Source organism: Nicotiana tabacum, chromosome 16 (genome assembly GCF_000715075.1).
Source record: "Nicotiana tabacum cultivar K326 chromosome 16, ASM71507v2, whole genome shotgun sequence".
Classification (NCBI taxonomy): Eukaryota; Viridiplantae; Streptophyta; class Magnoliopsida; order Solanales; family Solanaceae; genus Nicotiana; species Nicotiana tabacum.
In genome coordinates this window covers 161,740,931-161,764,386 of record NC_134095.1, presented here as the reverse complement: position 1 = coordinate 161,764,386, position 23,456 = coordinate 161,740,931, and the positions used below count along the sequence as shown (strand labels likewise).

Here is a 23,456-nt window from a genome sequence, read left to right as displayed (position 1 = left end):
ATTAGGGTTTGGAGACCCGAGTGGATCCTTTGTGGCTTGGTATGTTAGACATGATGTGATATTGGGTATATATTGGTTGTCTCCGTGTCGTGTTATTCTATATTGTTGCACTAAGGCATCGGCGTTGTCTATGCCGGGGATGCTACGAATTGAGTGGCGAGGTTCAACGGATTATGTTCCCAGTAGGGTGATTTCATTTTTGAAGACCCAGCTGATGGCTGGGAAGGGTTGCCTTTTCTTATTTGGCCTTCGTGATGGATGTCAGTGCAGAGACTCCTACCATTGATTCAGATCCAGTGGTGAGGGATTTTCCGGATGTATTTCCTGCTTTCGGGCATGTCATTGAACAGGGTTGTTGATTTTGGTATTGATTTGGTGCCTAGCACTGTATCGTATGGCACCAGTGGAGTTAAAGGAGTTGTAGGAGCAGCTTCAGGAACTCTTTGATAAGGGGTTCATTGGTAGGCCAATATGGATGTGCTATTCTATATCGAGTCGGCTTGGTTGACTCCAAGTTGTGTTGTTAAGGGATGTGTTGACTCGATTGCTTTTGAGCTTATTGGTGATCCGGGGAGATCTATGAGTTACCATTCCGTGTTGCGAGGTGTTGGGATTTGTTGGTTATAGGCACATGTGGTGCAGTTTTGTTGGGGTCTCTCAATGGAATTCGAGCGGGAAGAGTATTGGGTATTGCTCGTCGGATGTCATATCGGTCGTGTCCTTTCGGGTTTGTGTAATTTTAGGTCAATTGCTTCATCGTGTTTACGATTACTTGCTTCATTTCTAGACATCGAATTGTGTGTGGTTATCGATTTTGAGCATAGTGACTTGAGGTGTTTCATATGGGCCAGTGTTTGGATAGGGTCGCGTATTGCAGCAAAGTTATGTGGAGGTATGACCCTTCGGGTTGATTTGGGTGTGTTGTTTCTACGATGTGTGACAGGTTCTCAGCATTGTGTTGGGGTGGTACTGGCGAGCTTGCGGTACAGCTCTTTTCATTTGAGTCATTTTTTCATAATTTGAGTACGTTCAGATTGTTGCTTATTGGTGTGAGGATTGCACGAGTTGTGGCTTTAGATGGTTTTGATGTGTCATGTCTCCAGAGTAGTTGTGTTGGATTAGATGAGATCGTTGGGATCTAGAATAAATACAAACGGATTCGGTTTCAACGTGTTGGAAGGATAATATCGATGTTCGGCTTAGAAATTCGCTATGGTTCTTGCCAAAGGGGAAGTAGCTTCACGAATGGTTGATCTGGGGAACGGTTAAGACTTTCTACGTGTTTCATTTATCATTAGCAATGTACGGAAGTGTTAGAATGAGGCTTTATTTGATAAGAGACTTATTATCGATATTCGGTTGTTTTGAGCAACTGCTATGATTAGAAGTTATCGCTGTGAGTGGTTGAGTTATGTGGTAGATAACGCAATTGAATCTGAGGTTGCAGGTATGGTTTGTTACATCTTGTTCGGACTTATTCAGAGTATAGATGCAAGATTCTGATCTTGTAGATGATTTCAGAAGTGGAAATATGGTTATAAGGTTTATGGGCTAGGTTGGATTGTGAAAACCACAGTTACATTGTGTTATCGGACCTATATAAGATAGGGTGACATGAGATCACCCCCGTGTATGTGCATGGTAAGGTTACACAGTGATTTGATGGCTTTCGGAACAACTCTAGGCATGTTCGAGGATGAACTTATGTTTAAGTGGGGGAGGATGTAACGACCCGACCAGTCATTTTGAGCTTTTGCACTTTGCTTGCCAGTTCTCGGGCATGACTAGCCCCCGCGTGATCTATTATGACTTATATGAATCGTCAGTTTTGGTTTTTAGGATAATCGAAATGAATTTGGATGAACAATTCTCAGTAATTTGGAGGTCCGTGGAAGGTTTAGGCTTGAATTGGCGAAATTGGGATTTTGGCATTTTTCGGTTGATAGGTGAGATTTTGATATAGGGGTCGGAATGAAATTCCGGAAGTTGGAGTAAGTCTATTTTGTCAATTGTGACATGTGGGCAAAATTTCAGGTCATTCGGACGAGGTTTGATATACTTTTTGATCGAAAGCGGAATTTGGAAGTTTTTGGAATTCCTAGGCTTGAATCCGATATGATTTTGGTGTTTTGAGCATTTCAAAGGTTGGAACAAGTTGGAATGAGGTTATGGGTTATGTTGGCATGTTTGGTTGAAGTCCCGGGGGCCTCGGGTGAGTTTCGGGTGGTTAACGGATCAATTTTTGGTCTTTGAACTTGGCAATTTTGTTGGTTTTTGTTGCGGAGATTTTTGTTCATCGCATTCGCGGAGGGTGCATCGCGTTCGCGAATGGTATTTTCGGTGATGATGATTTTGTTCTATGCATGCCCGAAGGAGAGGACGCAAACAAGAAGGTGAAGGCAGCCTGTGCATCGCGGACACGTTATTGGGGTCGCGTTTGCGAAGAGGAGTGTGGTCGTTGGGCACCCCAGACTCTTGAGCTATGCATTCGCGAGATTATTATCGCATTCGCGAAAGGCTGGAATGGCAAAGCATCGCGTTCGCGTGGTATCGTCCGCTTTCGCGAAGGGAAAAGTGGAGAGGCATTGAATTTGGTCTACACGAACGCGAGAGGGTGATCGCGTTCGCGAAGAAGGAAATTTTACCTGAGGCAGAATGTTTAAATGTGGGTTTCGCGATTTTTGGTCTATTTTCTCCATTGTTTGAACGACTTTTCGAGCTTTTGAGAAGGATTGAAGAGGGAATCGAAGGGAAACACTTGGAGGTAAGATTTTTGAACTCTATACTCGATCCTATGTTGATTCTTACTTGTTTAAACATGAAATTTGTGGAATTCAAAGCCTAAATTGGGGAATTAGGGCTTGAAATTGGAGAGTATAAATTGGGGATTTGAGGGGCCAATTGATATCCGATTTTGATGTTGTTGGTATGTATGGACTCATGGGAAGATAAGGATTCTATTAATGTGATTTTTATCGGATTTTGAGACGTGGGCCCGGGGGTCGAGTTTGGCCAATTTCGGAATATTTGGTATAAATTGGATATTTTCGAGTGGGCTTTGTTCGCTTAGCATATTTTGATGGTATGAATCTGCTTTTGGCTAGATTTGGAGCAATCAGAGGCCGAGTCGATAGGTAAAGGCATTGCGGGCTAGAGCTTGGACCGGATTGAGGTAAGTAATGATTTGTAAATGTCAATCCTAAGGGTATGAAACCCCGAACTTCACATCCTTATTCTACTTTGAGGTGACGCACACATTAGATGACGAGCGTGGGGTCGAGCACCATTGAGGATTGCAACTTAGTTTGTCCAGTATGACTGTTTTATTGCATATTTGATTGAAAATTATTTGCTATCATCATGTTTTGGGCTGAATGCCATATTTGGGCCTCGTGCCAACTGTTTTGGACCCTTAGGGGATTTTTACAACTATTCCTCTCTGTTTTGACTTTATACTTGTACTCAGTCACGCTATATTCTACTGTTTCATAACTCAGCCATGTTTACTCTATTTTGACATCTTAAATGATATTTTAAGCTGAGCATCATATTTTACTGTGCCCAAGTGGCTTTTAGAGATTTCTGACTGAGTAGGGCCGAGGGCCTCTATTGTGAGGTTATTATGGGATCGGGCTGCACGCCGCAGCATTGTTGTACTAATTTATGATTATGAGGTTGTGGACCGGAGTTGTTATGCCACGAGGTGGCTTGATATTAGGCCGAGGGCTTATTGATTATACCACGAGATGGCTTGATATTACGCTTGGACCGTAAGGAGCCCCTCCCGGAGTCTGTACACCCCCAGTGAGCACGGGTACCTAGTGTGATATGTGATATAGCCCGAGGGTCTGATGTTGTTCCATGTTATTGCCCGAGGGGTGGTTCTTAGTTTTGTTATGCCCGAGGGGCTGATTGCGAGTGATTGCGAGGTAGCCCGAGGGCTGGTTCTATTGAGATTATGCCCGAAGGGCGGTTTATAATACATGTTTTGCCCGAGGGACTGTTTATGTTTCTATCATGTTTACTCACTGTTTATCACTCGTTTGAACTATTGAAAATTGTTTTAAATTTTTTTACTGAAATTGAGCATGATTTACGAAGTAAATAATTTAGGTACTGTGTTGGAAATACCCTGCATGTGTTGTAGCGTTTGACGTAGCTTATGTATTTTCTTACTGCTTAGCTTTCATTTACCTTTATTACTTACTGAGTTGGAGTACTCACATTACTCCATGCACCTTGTGTGCAAATTTAGGTAATTCTGAACTCGGTAGCAGGTGTTGATTGCTTAGTGGCAGAGTTATCGGAGTTAGCAAGGGAGCTGCCCGATATCCGCAGCACTGCTTTTCTCCCTCTTGTTTTCATTAGACTGTATTTAGTACATTTTTAGACTTTTCATTGTATTCAGACCTTAGTAGATGCTCGTGACTTGTGACACTCCGATGTCGGGCTTGTGTATTTATTCCGCACTGTTTATTTAGACTTTCATTATGAAATATTTGATCGAGTAAAGACTTAAAAATGACTTTATTGATAAATAATTAATTAGGGAGTTGTGTCGGCTGGCCTATTTTCACGATAGGCGCCATCACGATCGGGCCAGTTTTAGGGTCGTGACATGTATGATCTGTTGATCTAGCATCACATTCTTTGTAATTAGTCGACCTTTCATGAAGCCACTTTAATTGTTTGAGATCAACTTTAGTAGAAGATTGCTTAACTTGCCCGCAAGGATTTTGGAAATGATTTTAGTACTAAAGTTGATTAGGTTGTGGGCATTTCTCATAAATTGGTATGGTACTCAACCTTAGGAATTAAGACAATGCAAGAGCGGGAATAAAATTTTGTAAGGTTGCGACCATTAAAAAAGGTCTGGACAAAAGTAGCTATATCATCTTTGATAGTTTCCCAACAAATCTAAAAAAAACCATTGAAACCATCTAGACCAGCTGCACTATGTTGACTGAGGTTGAAAACTACATCCCTAATCTCATTAATGTTTAGAACAATTGTCAGATAATTATTCTCTTCAGTAGAGATGATATTAGGAATGCAGTTCAGGATTGAGTTATTCATTGTGGGAGCTTGGAGATTGAAAAGTTTCTCAAAATGTTTCACAGCTGTCTTGGAAATCTTGTCATCTCCTTTCACCCATCTGTCTCTATGATTTTTGATTATGTGTATGTGAAGTCTTCTTCTCCTATATCTGAGGACACTGTGAAAGTAGTTGTTGTTGTAGTCACCCACTTGAAACCATTTAACTTTGGATTTTTGCCTTAGAATATTCTCCTGTATGACAAGCCATTTAACTTAATTCGCGTGAGATTTGTTAAAGCTCTTCCCTGCTCTCCTCCAAATTTTTTTGAATATCCAACTCTTCTAGTTGTTGCACTTTAACTTCCCAATTGTTGAACTTCTCGTATATGTCACCTATGTTTTCTCTAGACCATTGACTGAGATTTTTGGCCAGTGTTTGCAACTTAGTCTTTAATCTCCACATAGTATTGCCTTCTACCTGGGTGCTCGACAATTCTTGAACTACTTCCATAAAACCAGGTTGTTGTACCCAAAAATTAAGGAACCTAAAATACTTGATAACCTCTTATTGGTCATTCCGACATTTCATAAGTAAAGGTCGATGGTCTGAACCTGTTCTCACCAAATACCTAACATAGTTTTGTTGAAATTTTGAGCCTATTGGTCATTGATCAAGATTTTATCCAACCTCTTCCAAATTCTCTTCCTTGGACATCTATTGTTGCACCAAGTATGTTTAGATCCCACATAGCCAATATCCATAAGTCCCCACATATTTCTATGGTAGTAACAAAGTCAGAGACTTTGTAAGCTCTATAAGGACTGCCTCCCAACTTCTTCCCCGAATCCATAATAACATTAAAGTCACCACTCGTACACCAAGGGCCATTAATAATATTGGCCATGTTCTCTAAACCTTTCCATAAAGCTTTTCCTTCTGTAGCACTGCACTTCGCATACACTGTCGTAACATAACCATCATCACTAATACAATTTCCTTTAAAGCAAAGAGTAACTTGTTGGTCTTCATAAGCAACAAAATTTGCCTGGTAATTCCAAAAGTACCAGATTTGCCCACTGGTATTAGCCAAACAGTGTTGAAAGCCCAAAAATATTTTGTAACCCCCAATTTTGTTGCCATTTAAGAAAGGCTCAAATATAGCCACAAAATCGCAGTTTTTAATGTTTATTAAGTTCTTTAAATGATGTATGGCCATTTTAGACATAACACCTCTAATATTCTAGAATATGAAACTAATCATTAGAAACTTGATTTTGAGTACCCTGTTTTTGTTACTTCCCTCTTTTGAAAAAAATGTCTTTTGTTTAGGATTTTTTCCCTGTCCTTCTTTGTCTGTTTTTTCCTTTCCCATCTTCTGGACATGAATTTTCCTCTGCTCTGATTATCTCTTGTATCTTCTCAGGGCGACCTCTTTACTTGTCATCATTGATATTTGAAGAAGTCGAGTAGTTTTTTGTTGCTCAATTCTATCCTCGTGGTTGTTCTGATCACTTTGTGTGGCCTCTTTGTCTTGGTCATCTCCGAATAGTTCTAGCACTAATTTGATATAAGGTTGATTTCTTATTATTGTGTCTATGCTACTGGAAGGATATTGATGTCGGTTGTGTTCCCTTCTCCCTGTTTTGTGACTATCATGGGCATCCTGATCTCTTCTATCATTCATTTCGTCCAATCACTTACATACTCCTTGTTTTATGAACTCAAGGTTCTCCTTTCTGTAATTATGTGTCTTTCATTGTCTATATCAGTGTTGCTGCTTTTTACAACCTCTTAAGATTGGTTAGCTATGTGCTCCTTAGTAGATGACTGGTTTGCCGAGTGTTCTTCCATGAACTTGTCTGTTCGAGCATTTGTATCCTTCGTGACCTATTATTGTGAAACTGCCTCACTACCTAGTATTTCGGTTGCTATCTTTTCTATGTGTGTGTTGCTTGATTCTCTTGTTGATTTCTTTGTTAGCTTTGCACTGGCCATATGTTATTGCTGGTTTAAATAACACTATACCCTTTTTCCGGGGCATCTTTTTCTTATTGTGCTTTTTCTTTTTGCAACTGGTTCTGTCTTTGATGTTTTGTTCTCCTTCTTAATTATTCTCCTGCATCCTCTCTTTCTTTTCAATAGACTGATCACCTTTCCTTTCCCTTATGGCTTACTTTTTTCTCTTTTGCTGGTTCCTCTTAGTATTAGGTACTTGTCATGTCTCTTCCTCTTTCTTTTCCTTTCCCTTTTTTTTTTGTTCTTATTTGTGACCACTTTTTCGCTTGTTTGTCCATGCCTCGCATAGTTTGCTCCTCCTATTTTCCTTGTGTTTCTTGGGTTGTTTTGATCTGCTCCTTCTTTGTTGTGTGTTTGATTGTTGTGTGTCTCCCTTGTGTAACTCCTATGATTATCTCCTCTACTAGTGGATTCATCAGCATCTTGTTTTTTGCTCTCTTTTTCCTTCAGTTTTTCTCGCTCCAGCGCCCTGCATTGCACAACAGAGTGCCCCAGAATCCTACAGTGCTTACAATACTTTGGTACTCCTTCATATTCCAACTTCTGAGTGAAGCCTTTTAGCGGATTAGTTTCTTTCTCTTGGGCCACCCATACAGAGTTAATTAAAGGTTTTCTAAGATCAATTTCGACTCTGACTTTAGCCATCCGCCTTGTCCTATAATCAGTCGCTATGTCCATCGATAATGGTACCCCCACTGGTCCCAATATCTGTTTAACATAGTGCCAAGCATGGCAATGGAAAGGAAGACCCGGCAGTAGAACCCAAACTGGCACTATAAGGGAGTCCTCTTCCGGCTTGAAATCAGGGGACCATTTTTGAAGCCACATAACCATTCCATCAATTTTGATTGACCTTCTAAACCAAACCATTTTGCAATCTTCTTTGTTGGTTACATCTATGAACACTGTTGGAAAATAGGAGACCCCAATTTTTGCCTCGCCTTTGAGTGACACTTTTTCATCGAAGGTTGATTTAATTTGTTCAATATTAGGTCTTGTTCTCAGAAACTTACCAATAATTGTGTATTTACACTCTTGTGCCATCACTCCATAGTAGTCGCTAGCTTTAAAGATGACTGTCGGAATTCCGTCATGGGTTGAAACCCTAGCTTTTACATTTAGGTCGCCCAATCTAGCACCTTTGAGTTTTGCAAGAGTTGCTGCTATAGTAGCATAGTCGATCTTCTGAGGATTTGACTCTTCATTGGTGGTAGGCCAAGCTGAAGGAGCTAAATTTTTCACCGGTCATGCCTGCCCGAGGTCGGTCGGCGTCCCCATTCGACGGTGCGTGTGCACCACTCTCCCAAAAGGGGAGAAATTTTACCGTTCTATTTTTGTAGAGTTCAGTTGTACGGAGAGAAAAAATTAGGAATAGTTCCTCTTTTTTATTTAATGTAATATCATTCTTTCATATCTAACGTTTTCCCGATACTCTCCCCAAATGAATTCTCTCTTTCCGATTGTATATACATTAAACATCTCTCTCATCTTAGGATGAACATGGCAATCACATGGGAGAATATCATGTTCTTGTGGAGTCTTAAGCTGGAATACAACAAGGCGATATAGCCTTAGTGCTTCACACGATGTAGTATGTATATAAACAATATTTTTTAACTCTTTTACCGTAAAAAGCCTCCGTCTTTTGGCTTCTCCCACTGGGATGATTGCCCTGAGTTCTTCCCTTATATTCTTTTCAACCTTAGGAGGTGTGAAAACCAGCCAAATAAGCCAAGTAAAACACGAGTTAACTCTTTTACGCACAACGACCAAGAAATTTAATATTGTATCCCTCAAGAATTTACTATCTTCAACCATGTTTTTGGTTCTCCATCATCCACTATACATAATCTTAGTAAGTCAAAACCTCCTCCTTCATTAATTTTTGTTCCTTTGCTTAATTCGCCATGTTTCATCGATATATATATTTACATATAACCACAAATCGTTGAAATTTGTCTAACTCCCCTTTCACTTACATACCACTGAGAAGTAGAAACATAGTAATTATTATTCGTAATTATGTGCCCTCATAAATGTGATGAATAAATTTTATTATAAGGTGAGTTTGAAATAGTATAGAACTAATAGAAAAGTAACAGTTGAAATAATCGTCTCTTTGTACCAAATAATCAACTACACATTAATGTATAGGAACAAAACCATGCATTTATTCTTCCCAATTGGGATAATGACATTCCCATTATTTGAACATGAATACAAGAAAACATTATACTACAACAAAAAGATGAAGAAAAAAACGTGCAACATAAAAGTACTATGCCCATCTTTTCTTAACCCTAACTTTAAAACCATATTTCATGTGGAGGATAACAGAGCAATTAGGGGAAACATCATGACCTTTCACCATTTTAATTTTGTAATTATGGATAACAGCAGCGGCCACAGCCTTCAGTTGAGTGAAAGACGTTCCTTTCCCTAAGCATGTTCTTGGTCCTGCATTGAAAGACAAAAACTTGTAAGATGGCTCATGTTTTATCGTTCCACGCTCTGATATCCATCTCTCTGGCTTGAATTCCGAAGCATCCTTTCCCCAAATGAATTCCATCCTCCCCATCGCATACAAATTAAACATCACTCTCATCTTGGGATGAACATGATGACCACTTGGGAGAATATCAGGTTCTTGTGGAGTCTTGAATTGGAATGGAACAGGGGGATATAGCCTTAATGCTTCACACAATGTAGCATGTAAATAAACAACATTTTTCAACTCTTCTACTGTAAAAAGCCTCCATTTTTCGGCTTCTTCCACTGGGATGATTGTCCTAAGTTCTTCCCTTATATTCTTTTCAACCTCAGGATGTGTGAAAACTAGCCAAATGAACCAAGTAAGGCAGGAGTTAACTCCATCGCGTCCAGCGGTCAGGAAATTTAATATTGTATCCCTCAAGAATTTATTATCAAACTTCAACCCTGTTTTTGTTTCTCCATCATTGACTATACATAATGTTAGTAAGTCATAACCTCCTCCTCCTTCTTCTTCTTCGTCTTCCTTAATTTTTGTTCCTTTGTTCAATTCGTCATGTTTCATCGATATATATTTACCTATAACTTGGTCAACAACTTCCACAGCTTTGCTTAGTTTCTTTTCTGGCCCAACTCCAAGCCATTTTTTTGCAACTTCCAAATATTCTCTGGCAATAAATGGCGTATGACTATAACATGATCTATATCTTCCGTGACTTTAAGAAAGGGAATATCTGGGAATTCAAGAGAGAGGCAACCAGGATCAAAGCCCGTGACTATTTTACATATTGTATCAAAAGTAAATCTCTTGAAAACATCTTGCAAATCAAAAATCCTATCTTCTTTAGCCATGAATTCAAGAATTGGAATCAGGCCATCTTTGACCTTGTTCTCAATAGTTTTCACCAAACACTTGTGATATCTTTGATTAATGATCAATTCTCTAGCATATTTCCTTTGATTCTCCCATAAATCAAAGTCAGAATTAAAAATTCCATCACCTAAAAAATCAAAAATCTTCTTAAATTCTGGTCCTTTCGGAAAATTTGAAAAATTTGTACTCATGATATAATGCACATTTGCAGGATCCAATGTGCAAAGAGTATCAGTGTTAGTAAACCAAAGGCCTTTCAACAAGAAAGTACCTCCAGCTCTTGGAAGAAGTTTTGCAGAACTTTCATGGATTTTTTGTATATGGAGAAGAAGGCCTGGGAACATTCCAAGAAATGGATAATTTCTTGGTAGGCCATTATTTCCTAAAGCCCAGAATATAAGAAAGAAAAAGATTGCTACAAAGATTTCAAGGTACCCTATTGAGGCTAATAGTGAACTGAAAACCATAATTTCTTTCATAATGTGAATTCTTTTGGATCTTTTCACTTGGTGCTTATTATATGGACTACCCTCTATCCTATTTATAGCTAGGGTTCCAAGATGTGAATATGTGCATAGACATGTGAGGTCATTCAGATTTTAGTTTAACTCATTTTCATTTATGGTATAAATAGTATAGTTGATGTTGTAGTTGATAACCTGCCTTGTCTGCAAGATCGTAAATTTTATCTTTTATGGAGAGTTACTTGCAGATATTTTTAAGACGACTTGATAATATAAAAAAAAAAAATATTGCAGTGCCAGTATATATATATATAAGTTTTAATTTGCAGAGTTATATGACTTCCGTATGTGTATATATATCAATTGTAGCCAAGCCCTTGTATGCTATCGAACTACGAAATTTTGGAAAAGTATTCTTATGGCAATATGTCATTGGTTAAGTATACACTTCAGTGCCAATAATTCAAAAATACAAAATTGGTCTGCTTTCGGCTGAAACTAATCGCATGCACTAGCCAAAAAGTATATAAAATATGTATATATTATGTATATAATACATATACATACAAAAAATATCAATTTCACATTTCGCCGGCTATTATTTTTTAGAGCATCTAAAAATATACATTTCTCGTAATTTGGTTTGAAACAAATTAAAGTTTCCAACATGCGATTATTTACTGGAGTATCTTTGGAATCCAACAAAGTAGAAAATATAATATTTTCAATAATCTTCAACATATAGTAGTTCGTTTATTGAAGCTAGTTTCTTTACTGGAAGACAACAAAAACGTTTTATGCTACGAGTAACTTTTTACGTTAGAAAACTATGAAATAATACAAAAAAGCAACAAATGCCGTGGTTTGCACTCATTTTAATATAAAAATCTCTAAGCCTTCCTTGTCCTCGAATGTTACTATTCGTTTCCCTTACGCCACGACGTCGTGAGATATCACGTTGTGAGACAAATTACTTCGATACCTCAAATATGGTGGAAATTTAAAATAAAAAAAATGCTATGAAGCTCTTTCCCTTTTAATGGCTCTTATACAGTAAAAATTTAAATTAGCTGGCTAGAGGTTATTGAATACTAATGGTTTGACCGAAAATTAAATCAAACAAACATAAAATCAATATGGATATATTCGGTCCGTTCTAACTTAATTCAATTTGCTATTTTGAATTTTTATTTATAAATGGCAAAACATTTAGACTAACTTTTTTGAATATTATCTCTTTTGATTCACACAATTGAGTAAAGTTATTAGGAAAAGAAAATATCAAGAAAAAGAATGAGGCTATTAAACAGATAACTTGGTGAAGAAAAGCTGGGCATTTGCATCTATACCCGCTTTTTGAGTCACGTTTTAACTTATACCCGCTTTGCAAAAAAAAATTGTAAACGTACCCACTTTTCGCGTAACTTCAGACATACGGGCCTGAAGTAGCAAAAGCAATCATGCAAACTTCAGCATTCTAGTAGACAGGCCTGAAGTAGTAAAAATTGTTGAACCAAGTGTTCTGAAGTTTTTGTTTGTAATTGCTGAACTTAAGCATTCTAGTAGCTGAAGTTTTGTTCTCTATTTGCTGAAGTTTTTGCTTGTAATTGCTGAACTTAAGCATTTTAGTAGTTTAGCTGAAGTTTTGTTCCCTATTTGCTGAACTTCAGCATGTTTTAGATGAAGTTTGTTCTATATTTACTGAACTTCAGCTAATTAGGATAATGTATGAGTTGGGAGTATTTATATAGTGTAGTCTGAAGACTCAAGAGACACTTCTTTAAGATTAAACATATTCACAAGAAGAGATGGTCTACTTAGAAATTCTTTTCATCTTGTATTCTACTAGTGATACCTTTTTGTTTTCATTTTCAGTAAGCTATTGTATTATTAATACTTTAGCTGTTTAGATGGAAAGAGTATCTTTGTCAAACTTTGATGATGAGTCATGTAATTATTTAAGGAATTACATTATATTACAATTATCATATAAATATTTTTATATTTTCAGTGTAATAGCATGTTACTATTTGTTTTCTATTTCAGTCGTCAATTCATAGTTTGTTAATTGTAATTGGCTTTATATAAAGTAAAAGGGCAGCCTAGTGTATAAGAAGAAGAAGAAGAAAAAGAAAATGAAGGAGGAAGAGGAGGAGGAAAAAAGGGGTTGAAGTTATTTAAAAAGTGGGTACAAGTTAAAACTTATTTTAAAAAATGGGTATAGATTAGATGGGGGCGACCAAATAGGGCGCCCCGTGCAATTTTTACTGAAAAGCATAGCTCAATTTGGACAAATCTGTTACGTAAGTGTAGGTGAAATTACAAGTAATTATAGTTAAAATATAAGATGAGAAAAATAAATAAATATTTTTCAGGTTGAGGTGCGAATATCTCGCTCTCAATAAGGAGATTCAAGGCCACTGCGGTAGCATCCTCACCAATCCAGCAGTAATACTTGTCACACCCCTTTTCTACCCCAAAAGAAGATATCATGTGTTATGGAATGTGGGGTAAAGAGTTTTTCCAATTGAAGTGACAAATTTCAGTAGGGATTATATTTATTTACAGAGTCGCCACTTGATTTTCCGGTGTTCCAAGTCACCATTTATTTGAATCCCTTGTCAAAGGAAGGTTTGACTCTATTTTTATTGGTCCGCGAAAATAAAGTTCGGGTAAGGAATTCTGTTGACCTAAGAGAAGGTGCAAGGCATTCTCCGAGTCTCGTGGTTCTAGCACGGACGCTTTATTTGACTTAAAATTTGGCTTGAATTAATTTTGGACAAACTGTGACTTATATGATTTTCATGTTTTACCTATCCGCTTTTATTTATTAAAATTATTAAAAGAATGATATAATAATATAAAATTGTCCTAACCGCACTACGAAAGCGAATGTGCGACCAAGATAAATTTTATTAATTTTGTCGTAACAGCGCTACGCAAGTGAATCCGCAGTTATGACAAAGGATTATTAGCACGCTATTATTTTCAGAAAATTACTATATTTGTTCTTTGAGAAAATTATTTATTAAAAAGTTACTATCGGGCTACGCAAGTGAATCCGTGAGTATGGCGAAAGGATTAGAAATTAACTAAAGCTATAGATATAGTATGAGATTATTGAATTAAATTATTGAATGTTAAATATCACGCTACGCAAGCGAGTCCGTGAATGAAAAAGTTGAAGTGCGCCTACTAGTTGCCTAGCATTTAAATTAATTATTTAAAATGATTAAGCTATAGAGTTATTAACTTTAAAGGGGAAACAAAACAAATTTTTTGATGAGCTTATTTGACTAAGTTAATATACAACAAATGGGCCAGCCTATGGACTTTGTATGTTTTGCCTGAAAGAATTAAGTTGACCCATTTATTCACTTCTTGGTAAAAATGGCGTGTAGTAGCCACTAAATAAGGGTGTATTTAATTTTTATCCACTATTTAAAATGCTTATTAAAAATAGCCACTACAAAGGGGGAAAAGACACAATTACCCTTTCTCTATTTCTTGTATAATCCCAAAATCGACGAAAACCCTTATTTCATTCGTTCAGAGTTCTGTGCTTCTTCATCTTCCTCGTATGCAAACTGCAATCTCAGTTAAACTTCTGCTCCTTCATCTTCTCTGTCATCTTCTGTCAATCGCGACTGGTAATATATTTTTTTTTATGCATTTTTGTTTTTCTTTATTTGTAAGTTGGTTCAATGCCGTGTGAAGTATGTGTGAAATTTCAAAAATTAGCATTATATGTTAACTGTGTTCATTAAATGTAAGGAAGAAAGGACATTAAATTTTGGAGTTGGAATTCAAAGTTAAGGACTGATTGTCCTTAACTTTTGCATATGAAACTTGAAGTTAAGGACAAAGTGTCCTTAACTTTGGATGTTGAAAGTATATGTTAAGGACTGTATTTCCTTAACCTATGCACTTACAATTTAAAGTTAAGGACTGATTGTCCTTAACTTTTGCACATGAAACTTGAAGTTAAGGACTAAGTGTCCTTAACTTTGGATGTTGAAAGTATAAGTTAAGGACTGTATTTTCTTAACCTGTGCATTTACAATTTAAAGTTAAGGACTTATTGTCCTTAACTTTTGCACATGAAACTTGAAGTTAAGGACTAAGTGTCCTTAACTTTGGAAGTTGAAAGTATAAGTTAAGGACTGTATTTCTTTAACGTTTGCACTTAAAATTTAAAGTTAAGGATTGTATTTGCTTAACTTTTAAACTTAAAATTTTAAGTTAAGTCCTAATCTTTGTTTGTTTTTCCTTCTTTTCTAGTGTTATAATGGAAGGCGATCATTTTTTTGATTTTGACGATTGGCGTAATTTTCTGGTATATTGGAAAGGAGATTTTCAATATAAGGAAACAATTAAAAGTTTTTTGTCGAATAGCCAATGGAAGAAATTGAGGGAAAGTATTTTTGGCAACTTCTTCAGATTACAAAGTGTGAAGTTCTCGGGTAAACTTATGCACTGTGTATTGCTTTCTGAAATTGTTAGTAATGAACCTGATTCGATGACCTTCAAGGTATTTGACCGCGATATTAAGTTTACTCGTGATGCATTCCATATTATTACTGGTTTGAAGTCTTATTCGTCGCTTGACATGAAAGGTTTAAATGAGAAAGAGATAGGCTTTTAAGAGTCTATTTCCCTGGAAAGGACAAAATTGAGTTGGCTGATTTGTATAGTTTTATTTCTAGTCGCCCACATAGTACAACTTCATCATTTGCTGGCAGTGATGATGATGCTTTGAATGTGGCAACACTCTATTTTGTTGAGTCGGTTTTGATGGGCAAGAGGAAAAATAGGAATGTGTCGGAGCAAATAATGAAAATTGTTGATGATGATGCACTTTGCGCTTCCTTCAACTGGGGCTCTCTTGCTTATGAGACGCTATTAAAATCATTTAAGAGTTGCTTGAAATCAAATGAGAATGATGTTCAGAAGGAGAAAGAGAAAGAAAAAGATATTGATAGCTACACTTTAGTTGGCTTTCCTTTTGCGTTTTGTGTCTGGATTATGGAAGTACTTCCTATTTTCCAAGAGAAACAATTTGTGAACTTCAAAGAAGTTGGTTATCCTCGAATGTTATGTTATTCTGAAATGAAGTCTCCACAATTTGATGCTCTTTGTAGAAAATATTTCCATAATGAAAAAGTAAGTTAATGTAATTACTATCTCTTTTTTTGTTTATTTGTTTTAGTTATGTATACTTATGTTTAGTTTTTCTTATATAATAGGTATTTAAGTTGATTGAGGTGTCACCCTTTATTCCCGTGGAAGAAGAAGATACAGAGCCTCTTTGTGTGGAGGAGCCAGTTTCACAAGATCGAGGCTCAAGGTCTTCTTCCACACAATTTGACGAATTGTGTACTTAAGGAAATTGTTAGAGTATGTATTTCTGCCTTTGAATAGTATTAGTTTTTTATTTGATTATTTCTTGCTTACGAACACCTTTTTTTTTTATATTATGTTTTTTGATTCAGAGATTATCAGAGAGTTTTAAGAAGGATTTGCAAGCAGAAGTTACCAGAGTTAATCAGAAAATTGTTGTATCAGAAAAAAAAAAGATTGAGAACGAAATCAAGGTAATTTCAGTTAGTCCAACTTTAGGATTTTGTGTCCTTAAATTTTGAACTTGGAATTGAAAGATAAGGACTTCTTGTCCTTAACTTTTGAACTTTGAAATGAAACTTAAGGACATCATGTCCTTAAGTTTTGAACTTGGAATTCAAAGTTAAGGACTTCTTGTCCTTAACTTTTGAACTTGGAGTTCAAACTTAAGGATTGCATTTCCTTAAGTTTTGAACTTTAAGTTCAAACTTAAGGACTGCCTGTCCTTAAGTTTTAAACATGTCCTTCTCTTTGTAACTTAGTTGCTTTCTCAGGATTTAAAGAAAACTCTAGGATCAAAGCTTGATACTTTGATGAACATGTTTGGGAAAGCTGATCAGATGAACACAGATAGAGAATCTAGTGTTCCAATTAGAAAATATGGAGTTGATGATCATTGTCGTGCTACTGAGCGTACTGGCATATTCAACCAAGATGCAGGTGGTGTTGAACGTGATGATATGGATGTGCATGCAGAGGGTCAGTATGAAAGAGAATTTAGAGATGCACATCTAGATGATGAAACTGAAAATGTTACTGATATTGGGAAAGGTTAGATATAGATTTTGATTTTTATTTTCGTTGAAATGTATATTCAATAGATTAATACATATAAACTATGCATGTGCATGCAGAAGTTTGTGGAGTGCCGGAGAAAATTTGTAGAGTTTGTGGATTGCAATCACAGGAGGATTTAACAAGTCCATTGGGGACAAGTGTCAGCGAGATTGTATGCAAATGCTTAGAAGGAACGTATGATCTCTCTACACCGCTGTCATACAAAGAAAAATTTGGAGTTCAAACTTGTGCCAGTCAAGGTTAGATAAAATTTTCATTATATATTGTATCTTTATTTCATTATATATTGTATCTTTTGAAGCAGTAAGCGAAGAAGCTGGAGTGCAGTATCAAGAGAAAACTGGACTACAATCTCAAGACATAGGCAGAAGTGAGATTGGTTCCAAATCTATAGATGCAACATGTGATGATGATGATGTAGCTGGAATGATCTTGGATATTGCAAATGGTTAGGCAGTGCTTTTTAAATTTTATATATGTTTGTTTTAATTAAAGATTATTAACATGTTAGCTGTTGTAAATATTTTTGCAGAATCTTGTCAACAAGCATCTAAAGATCATGGTGAACAACTCCAAGATAAAGAAATATGGAATTGCAAGAAAAAGAAAATGCTGCACGCAATATTTTAGCTGAGTTGTCTCTTGAAAAAACACAAGAAGGTACTGCGGAGAAGACAGGTACTGATTGTGCCCTAATTATTATATGTACAATTGAATTTTTGTCTCTTCATTTGACCTATTGCAGAAAACTAATATGAATATGTATGTATATATATATATATATAGTGTCACCAGCAGAGGAAAACAAAGAGGACACCAATGATGACGATCTTAACCAATATACAAGGAAAAGAAAGAGAGACAGTATTGGTTATGATGGTCCGTCATTTTCTCTTCTTACTCCTACTCCTCCAAGTATACAAATGGACATTGATGCGACTTTGACTATGGAGGGTGAAGGAAATGTTGAAGAAGAACTTGGTCGAGGTAAAAGGAACAAGAAGTTAAGCTGGCAGTTGAAATCTCCTTTTGATAAGGAAGGAAAAGCAGTAAGTTCCAAGGCAGACAATCAAAATACTCTGAAGAGTTCAGGTTGGATAAAATCAACCTATACTCGTTGGTGTATTTTTCATTATGTCAAAGAAGATGAAAAATTAGTGAAGAAATTCATTGTGTGGTTGGGCAAGGAGAAAAGGAGAAGTCGCAAAAAAGAGTAAGTCTCTTAATGTGTTTCACTACATCCTTAACTTCTGTGATTGTAAGACTAATTTTAGGACTAACTGTTCTTAACTTATAGATTCAAGTTTAAAACTTAAGGACTTCTTGTCCTTAAGTTTGAATTCAAAATTCATAAGTTAAGGACATGCAGTCCTTAAGTTTGAGTATCAAATTCAAAAGCTAAGGAAACTTGGTCCTTAACTTATAGATTAAAGTTTTCAAAATTCTAACTTGACATTTTCAAAATTTTCAGGGGACAAATTGATTTATATGCTGATAATAATAGTGTGAGGAAAAAACCATACAAATTGTATCATCAAAAAATCAGTAGCAAAATGTTTTTCCTTGAGCTTTCAGATAGCAAATTTGTTCTTGATGATAAGGTTAGATAATTCACAAGGCATTTATTTTTTCTATTATTAATTTATCATTTTTTTATTATTTTATGACTGATTTGTTATTGATTTGTTTTATTTTTTGCCTTTTTATGAAGCATATTGACATTGCTCTCTATTATCTGAGAAAGAAGGAATGCTACCACCCTCGCGATCATCCTTTTCGATGCACAACTACTGATGTTCTTTTTGATAATTATATGGCACTTGTGTATAAAGATTTCAGTGAAGATGCTAGTGATGAGTTTTGGTGTGCTGGTGATAATCAGTTATTTCTGACACCATATGTGTGGGGGGACAGCCGTAGATGTGGAATTGCATGGACTGAGGTTGACAAAATCTTTTTTCCATGTCGGCTTCCTTCAGAAGATGATGAAGCTGTGACACACTTTTTGTTGGGAGTATTGGACTTGAATCAAAAAAACATTGATGTATATGATTCCATATACAGTGAGCCATATGAAGCAGGAATGAACTACATGCAAATGTATGCACGCATGATCCCCCATTTGCTAAAGTTCTCACAGTTTGACAAAAATCACAAGTCTTTTGGGAATGTCTTCAACAAATTTGATATACAGTGGCAAAGATCACCACACCAAACTGGATCGTACGTGTTATTATTTGTTATATTATTTATATGTACTTAAGATTTATTGTTTAATTCACTGCATATCTTACATTTCTCTTAGGACTGATTGTGGTGCATTCCTGATCAAATTTGCCGAGTTGCTGATGATTGGAAAGAACGTGCAGCAATTCCAACCCGAAGACATAAAAGACTTTCGAAAAGAACTTGCTGCAAATCTTTGGGCACATGGTGAATGGAAAAGAAATTCTGGTTATGATACTCCACCAGAAAATGTTGGTGATGATTATGAGAGTGAAAATGAAACATTCTGTCCAAATGAGTTGTAAAGAAATTGTGGTGTTATTTTTGTATAAAATTGCTGTAAAGGTGACATCTGAATTATGCCTGTTTAGGATAGTTCTGAAATATTTTGTAAATTTGTGAAAAGGCACTTATATTTTGTTTTGTTGGCATAGCGTAATTTTTTGTAACAACTATGCAAAATTACAATTTCAAAAGTTATGTCAAGGCATTTTGTTATTTATTTCGTTGTTTCTCTCAACTGTTGATTTGTCCATTGAGTTTGTTAGTATTTGTTCATGACTAAGTGTAAGTGAACTTCAAATTCAAAGTTAAGGACCAAATGTCCTTAACTTTTGAACTTGAAATTCAAAGTTAAGGACCGACAGTCCTTAAGTTTTGAACATGGGACTATAACTTAAGGACCTCATGTCCTTAACTTTTGAACTTGTATTTCAAACTTAAGGACTCCTGTAGTTAATGACAAACAGTCCTCAAGTTTTTAACATGGGACTATAACTTAAGGACCTCATGTCCTTAACGTTTGAACTTAAAATTCAAAGTTAAGGACAGACAGTCCTCAAGTTTTGAACATGGGACTATAACTTAAGGACCTCATGTCCTTAATGTTTGAACTTAAAATTTAAAGTTAAGGACAGACAGTCCTTAAGTTTTTAACTTGTATTTCAGACTTAAGGACTCATGTAGTTAATAACAAACAGTCCTCAAGTTTTTAACATGGGACTATAACTTAAGGACCTCATATCCTTAACTTTTGAACTTGAAATTCAAAGTTAAGGATAGACAGTCCTTAAGTTTTTAACATGGGACTATAACTTAAGGACCTCATGTCCTTAACTTTTGAACTTGAAATTCAAAGTTAAGGACAGACAGTCATTACGTTTTTAATATGGGACTATAACTTAAGGACCTCATGTCCTTAACATTTGAACTTAAAATTCAAAATTAAGGACAGACAGTCCTTAAGTTTTTAACATGAGACTATAACTTAAGGACCTCATGTCCTTAACTTTTGAACTTGAAATTCAAAGTTAAGGACAGACAGTCATTACGTTTTCAAAATTGCAAGTTGAACTTACTGACTCCTGTTAATAACTTTTAATTATTGAACTCAAAAGAAATTAAAAGAACGTAACAAGATATAAATATTGAAAATCTAGGCATCCGCTCAAATTAGAATAATAATGAATACAATCTATAGCAAAAACTTAAAAGAGTCGATAAACATAAGTGTATATTTCTACTCTTCTCTATGCTTTCTTGAAAATGGATGGAGTGCCGGAGAATATATACAAGTTGTTCTATTATGACCAATTCTTCTGCAACGACCACATTTGAATGTTATTTTTGATGGCTCGGTAGCAGGAATATGCCTTTTCTTTTGCCTTCTACCTGGTGGCACTTTGAAATCTGGAGGTTTAACAATTTGTGACTTAACACTCTCTGGTACAATCCATGAATCAGTATGTCCTACAGGATGTATTTGTCTTTCATATGTTTTCAGCCAAGATTCCTTTAAGTACCAGTGCGAACAAAAGTCAGACTTCTTGATGTTTCTCTTCTCGATAGCTGCAATTGCATGTATGCATGGTAATTCATCAAGTTGAAATTGAAAACAATCACATGTTCTTTTGTTTAAGTCCACCAAGAAAGTTATTCCTTCTTCTTCAACTCTAGAATGCCATGAATCAACAGGGAAGACCTTTAATGTTGAAAAATTATAAGTGAGTACATTATGTTAAAAAATGTCAAACTCATAATATAAACATAAAAATAATACTTACGTTCAAAGTAAATGCTAAATCTATTATGTTCTTCAATTCCTCCTCTACCCAACAAGAAACGTCATAAAATGTTCCTTCTGCTTTATTTCTTCTTTCATAAAACCAATGTTGTAGCTTCACTTGAATGAAATCCATCATTCTTAGTATAGGCAGCTCCCTTGCTTCTAATAGCACTGAATTCATCGACTCAACTATGTTTGTTGTGAGCATGTCATATCTTCGTTGTGGACTACAAGAACGTGCCCATCTTTCCGGTGGTTCTTCCATCAAGTAGTCATAAGTTTTCTTATCTACATTTGCAATATCTGACATGTATATGTCAAATTCTTTACGCTTGTATACTCTTGCAGCACTTTGGAAAAGTTTTATGACCTCACTTTTCACCTTTCTTCGCTTTAGGTTCTGCTCCAAATGATAGATGCAAATCCCATGATGGCTTTCAGGATATACCTTTACAATGTCATTTGCAATAGCTTGATGCCTGTCTGATAAAAAAATCAAATTCTCACGGCTCCCAATTGCATTGCGAAGCTGACTAAAGTACCACTCATAGGAATTGTTGTTTTCAGATTCTGCTATTCCAAAGGCTAATGGAAAAAATTGGTTATTTGCATCTTTTGAAACTGAAATCATTAAAACACCACGATATTTTGACTTCAAAAAAGTTGCATCAATAGCAATCACTGGTCTACAATGATTCCAACCAGCTATCAATGATCCATATGCGTAAAACATATAAAGAAACCTGAAAATACAATATAAAACAAGGTTAAAATACCCGAAGTTTAGGACAGTCAGTCCTTAACTTACATTTACAAGTTATAAAGTTAAGGACATGTTGTCCTTAAATTTTATTTCAAAGTTCAAAACTTAAGGACTGGAAGTCCTTAACTTTTAATTACAAGTTCAAAACTTAAGGATAGGCAGTCCTCAACTTCTGGTTATAACTCAAAAGTTAACAAGGCTAAAGACAGCATGTCCTAAATTGTTTACCTGTTGTTGTCGTCTATCTTTATGTTAGTATAAGTTCCCGGGTTTTTACTTGTCATCATATACAAGTATGAACACAATAATTCATAATTTTCTTCGGGACTTCCTCTTATTAAAGCGGAAGCATGTTGAATAGCACGCCACGCCTTGTGATATCCAATGTCTAGTCCATGTAATTTTTGCATCTCTGCCATGACAAAAGCTGGTGTAACTTCAAATCTTGGGTCCCGAAGATTATCGATAATGTAACCACTAATCAACTTTGAAGTAGCATGCCTTTGATCTGCTTTCCTAGTGTTAACAGAGCAGTCATGCTTTTTCCCAAGCTTTACTATCTTGAATAATGTTGAGTCTTTAATTCTGAAAGCACGCACACACCAACAACACCTATCATCATTGCATGTCAACGAATATCTTGTTGAGCTTGATCTAACAACTTTGAATTCAAAATGTCCTTTGATTGCTACATTAGAAAAACAATTAATTATGCTCTTCTTCTTGTCAAATACTGATCCGACTTTTATTTGATCCAAAGAAGCAATTTCTCTTAATATCGTAGTTGGGAATTCTTTTTGTTTCAAATTTGATCTTCGTCTAGTTATTTGAGTGCAGGTTTTGTCAGCAACTACTTCGATTACTGGTGCACTCTCTAAGACTTGAATACCCAAAGCTTGTTCGTTGTCAATCTCTATAATGCTTTGTCCTTCTACTTGAATAGAATCAAATGTTTGATGCACCTCTTCATTTAATGGTTGAGCTTCAACCATATATACTTCAACTATGTGTTGGCATCGCTCTTGATTGTCATGTTGAGTTTTTGTGTTGGCATGTTCATTGCTTGTTGACGCAAAAACTCTTTCCGAAATATCAACTATGAAACGACAGCTCTTGAAGAGTGAATGAGTTTTTAGCAACTCTATACATGTGTGAAGATCTAAATCTTTGGATACAAGCATTCCTTTGCTTGTTCCAAGGTTGATATCAAACCATATCACTATTTCAAACTTTTCTCTATCCAATTCAATAAGCTCGAAAATCTGTTTAACGAAATCTTCAAACTGAATTGACTCGGGTGCTAGGAAAAGCTTTGTTTGATG

General features: G+C 35.9%; 1 pseudogene; it reads right to left on the bottom strand.

The window, feature by feature from the left end:
• Positions 1-9,221: 9,221 nt before the first annotated feature.
• Positions 9,222-10,915, bottom strand: LOC107769009 (alkane hydroxylase MAH1-like; annotated as a pseudogene).
• Between the last annotated feature and the right edge of the window lie 12,541 nt (positions 10,916-23,456).